Consider the following 5,471-nt stretch of genomic DNA (forward strand, 5'->3'; position numbering starts at 1 on the left):
AAGGAACAAAAGAAACTAAGGAGTTGACCAGCGAGAATTGATGTGCACGCATGGCTCACGCGTGCACGCAACTTGGCGCATTCCATAGCGACGCGGACGCGTACCTGACGCATAAATTGCAGAATTCGCTGGGAGTGATTTTGAGTTGAGTTTGGACCCAGTTTTCGGCCCAAAAACACAGACTAGAGCCAAGGGACATCAGGGACTCAAGACACATGGAGAAATTCACATATTCATGATTTTAGTTTTAGTTTTGGAAATCTGAGGGAGAATTTACCACTTCCTCTAGGGTTCTTCTTATTCATAGATTTTTAGATCTCTAGCATTATGCTTTTGGATTGGATATTGAGAAGAGTACCACCTCCGTTGAAGTCTTTATCATTTACAGTTTGTTTTCTATTCCCTTACTTTTTTTATTTCCTATTTACTTTGTTTAGAGTTATATGGATACCTTCGATTTTGGAATTAATTAATGGAAGGATACTTTTCTATTTAATTTCATTATTTGTTGATTATTTTCAATTGAATTTAATTGCCATGTCTTCCTCTTATTCCCTTTATATGCATGCGAAAATGGCATCCATATCAATGGAGTAGGCTTTCAACTTGACTTTGGAATTGATTAATAGGAGACCCTTAAGTTGAAATACTCAAGAGTTAATTTGAAATTGGAAGTTGTTAGCTGACTTTCTAGTCACTAACGCTAATCCTTCCCAAGGGAGAGGATTAGGACTTGTGAATAAGAGTTGGCTCAATTAATTGACTTTCCTTTATTCGGTAAGGGTTAACTAAGTAAAAACAAGAACCTCCTATTTACTTGACTTTCCTTTACTCTTGGAAAAAAAATCCAACAAGGATAGAACTTTCGATTAATCTTCTCCTGGTCAAGACTTTTTATCTTAATTACATAAAATCTCTCTTTAATTTCCATTGCCTTAATTTATAATCATTTATTTGCCCATTATCCAAACTCCAAATTTCTTGAAAAACTCCTGTCCAAAAAATAGCACTCTCTTAGCAACTCGTTGGGAGACGACCTGGGAATTCTACTCCCAGTATTTTATTCTTAATTTTGTGACAAACCCCCTTTTAAATTGATACACGGAATTTTCATCGGTTAAGAACTATACTTTCAACGCTAATTTCCATTATAAATTCTTAATCGGTAATTTTTTGCACATCAGGTAGCTATAAGAAACAGAAGAGAGTTCAAAGACAACAACACATTGAATTAATTTCTGGTTTCAACTGAACCATAATCAAACCATGTATAAGTAGTAAACATTATCGGTATTTATATAAGCAGTAAAACTTACACATTAATAGGTGCTTCTTGTTCAGATTGCTGTACTGTTGGTTCTTCGCAGGGTTGCTCTTGCTGTTCCAGAGGTCTGCTGCATTAAACATTAAACATTTCTATAATTATCGCAAACTGTTATCATATTTAACAATGATATTTAAGAGAAATGACATTAATCATTATAGTGAACCTAAATCCAAACTTATAGTGAACCTGAAATATATTAAACAAAAGTTATATTAAAGAATTTTAAGCTTACACATTAACAGGTGCTTCTTGTTCTGATTGCTATGCCACCGGAGGTTCTTTGGATTGTTGTTGTTGTTCTTTGGTAGGGCTATTGCATTAAATAGAAAACAGTTCAATAACAACCCAGAATTATTATCCTATACCATTAAAATTAATAAAAAGAATTTTTATGTGAAACTTACTCTTTATTAGATACTTCATAGACATAGTCATCTTTGATTAATTCTTCAATTACAAAACTTGAGCAACCACATTAAATTCATTAAATTCATTTTTGAGCAACCACCGAACCGAAATTAGAATATCCAGTGAACCAATTTACCTGGTATTGCTTGCGGCATTTACAGAAGGTGTAGAGCTTCCTTGAGTCTGTAAGAGTTGCTCGCTATCCAGATTTACAGTCGGCACTCTAAGCAAGTTTAAATAAATATTAGTAATTGAATCTAGAGGAATTAGAAAAGGTTGTAGCAAAAGTAAGTAAAGAAAGAAAAAGAACTCGGGAGTAATAAACTGAATCTTACGTCTGAGAGAATTCATTTTGTGCCTTTGGAGAGTCAAACTGATCCAGAGTAATGTTTGCATACTGAGTTCCATCATTTCTTTTCTTTGATATTTTTTCTCTTATCATATCCAATGCTCTTTTTCTTCTTTCCTCAGCATTGTCTTTTACTTGTTCAATTCTGAAAGTTCACAAAATAAGTATCAAGGAATCTAGAATGTAAGTATCAATAAAAGAAAATATGATTCGAGAAACTTACTCCTTGTCAGGCTAGATTGGTATTTTTGCCACCCTTTCTAGTTGCTTTCAGATTTGCTTGTACTCTCTGAATCTTTCGGCATAGGCTTTATTTTTTTGGTTTATTTTTTAACCACCTTCGGTGGTTGTTTTCTTTTTTTCTGTTCCGATTTTTTTTATTTCTTCTTCTCTGCAATACATAAGAACAAGCGCATAAGAACATATTTAAGCAAATACAAGTTAAATGAAATCAATATGAAAATTAAACTTATTGGCTTTCGGATTCAGATTTGGAAAGTCTTTCCTCTTCCGAAGAAGAATCCGTCTCGACAATTTTCTTTTTTATTTTCTTTCCTTTTTCTTTCTTGTCCAAGTTACTTATTTTTGTTTTTTCTTTCTTTTTTCCTTTCTATACAGAAGTCCCTAAAATAGAAACAAGGACTCAATTATTTAATCATCAAGAAAACACATTAACAATCCGGTGAACCAAATGAAACAATCCCACCGAACCGAAAAATGTTCATATGGTGAATAGTACATGACAACTATTTAATCATCAATAAAAGTATTTCTTAATGTAGAAACATTCAAATGAACAAACTAACAATTACAAGTAGGACAATAAATTAATTATAACCTAAAACAGAAGTTTATTTAGTTAGTAAAATATTTTGAAAGCAAATTTTTGGGAGAATTTTAGTAGAGTATTTACCAATGGTTTTGTTGTTTCGGATGAAATCCGTTCAAGCATCATTTCCCTTGTCCAATGGGCCACCCACGGTGCAGGGAGAGCATTAGGTGCAAAAGGGCGGGAAAACTTTGTTTCGTAGAAATATATCAACATTAATACAAAACCACAGCCATCAATAGACTATTTCTTTCCCTTTTTCTTGTTTTCAAATCCTTTCATCAAGAAGTTGAGCACATGCTTTGTCCAATCCCATTCTCGAATGTTGTCCACATGAAAGATTGGTGGCTTATGGATTGGGGAAGCCACACTTACCGTTGTGGGGAGCAAGAAGCACTTTTGTATGAAGACAACAAAAGTCCTCTTGAATTTTTTCTGGTTCTCGTCCCCTTCTACACTCATATCCAGAACATTCCTTGTCTACTGGATTCAGGTTGTTGTAATCAACCTTTTCAGGAAAACGATTTTCTACAATATTTTAATAGCAAAAATCAGTCAAAAACGGTCAGTTTAATTTCTAGACACCAATGAACTGAAAATAAGCAGTAAGTGAAAAATGTATTACCTCAATTGGTTATGCCGAGGGCAACTGCTACTTTTCGATGAGTTATGTATATTTTTTTCTGGAGAGTTTTTAGGCATCCTTTCTCTTCATCAAACTGATCAAGCAATTCTTTCAACAATGTATTAGAGACATTTATTTTTGGGATATTTGCCAGGGCACCAAATCCCATTTCTTCCACAATATCTTTCTTTTCTTGACTCATTTTCCTGTACACTGTTGATATTGCCTTTGTTTGGCATCTGCAATGTAAGACCCAAAACCTTTGAAAAGTCTTTTTATGATCAAGTCTCAAATCATATGGTTATTTATAGCTTTAATTTCAAAAATTTCTTTATTAAAAAAAATCAGAGCAAGTTTTGATTTATTGAATTTGAGATAAGTTATGATTATTATCCAATTTTACAATTATTGGATTATTTTCTATATTTAAATCATATAGTTGGTAGTTGTGAAATAAAAAGGATTTTTATATGATTTTAAACTAAATAATTAATATTTCAGAATATTGATATTACTATTTTGGAAAATGAAGAAATTAAGTATATTATTTCTAATTATTTGGTTGAGACATTTTATTAAAATAATTTGTAAAATTGATGAGCAAGTAGTGTTTTTATAGATTAATTTTGTTGGATTAAAATTGTTCCTAATTACTATATTACCCCTACTTTTATTTGAAATTACAAAATTACCCTTGAACCCAATTTCGCCCTAAACCCAAAACTCAACAAACATAACCCTAACCCTAAAAACCCTACCCGGTTCCCCTGACTTGGTACACCCCAGGGTACCTAATGCAGCAGCAGCAGCTGCAAGCTGCTTGAAAGAAAGAAAGAAACAAAGAGAGAAAGGGATCCGTGGAATGAGAGGCAGGGGGCTGCGGCGGGAGAAGAGGAAAAGAGGGAGGAGGACTTGCCGCCGTCGAGCTCGCGAAACAGGGAGAGGTGGACTCGCACCGCCGCCGCCGCGCCTTGTTGTCGCGACCTAACCACGTCGCCGCCGACCCATGACGCTGCCTCCAAGACCGCGCGAAGGGCAGAGGGAGGAGAGAGAGAGTTCGTGTCGGAGGAGAGAGAGAGCGCGACCCACAGCGCGGAGCTACGCCACCGTGCATCCCCGCTGCCGTCACTGACTGGCTAAGCCACTTTGCCAAGGTCGCCGCCGTGGGTTTTGGTGCTGGTATCGCTGAACCAGGCAGAGGAAGAGGGAGGCCGCGCGTCCCGTTGTGCGCGTCACTACCCAAGGATCGCCGCTGATCCGAGTTGCGCGAAGCTAACGCCGCCGTTCCTGCCGCCTACCTCCGCCTCTACTGACCTACTGCTCCGCGGTGCTTGGCTGGCACTTCTAATATTGTCACCAAAGTTCTGAGGCCACCGGAACCACCGCCGGAGCTTCTGGCTACTTCTGCCGTCGCCGGAAAATTGCCGGTAAGGGTTTTATTTGAGGTTCCTGTCCTTTTTGAATTCCGAGAATACCGTAGTCACTGCGTGTTGGTTTCAGTTGGCGCGATCAAAAATTGTCATCGCTGCCGCTGAACTGGTTTGGAGACCGTCGCTGTTTCGGTTCAACCGTTCCTTCTTCGGTTCGGTAAGCGTTTCGATTTGAAAGCCCTTTTGTTACTGTTCTGTTATCTTACACTGAGGTTTGTGGCGTTAATTGCTATACGATTGAGTTTCGGTTGTTGTATGTTACAATTAGAGTTGTTGAGACTGTTGCGAAAGTGGCTTGGAACCGAGGTTTTGGTTGTCGGGATTTTGATTGTTGATCTCGGGTCGAGGCGGAAAGGATTATGTGACGCGTTTGGGCTATGGTTTTGTATTTTGAGGTAGGGGTGCTTTTCGAAAAATATATTTTATATGTTGAAATTATTACATATGGATACTGGTGTGAGATAATGTATTTGGTGATTGTATAAGCCTTATGTGATGTTGAT

The sequence above is a fragment of the Arachis stenosperma genome, chromosome 7 (assembly GCF_014773155.1).
Source record: "Arachis stenosperma cultivar V10309 chromosome 7, arast.V10309.gnm1.PFL2, whole genome shotgun sequence".
NCBI classification, from domain to species: Eukaryota; Viridiplantae; Streptophyta; class Magnoliopsida; order Fabales; family Fabaceae; genus Arachis; species Arachis stenosperma.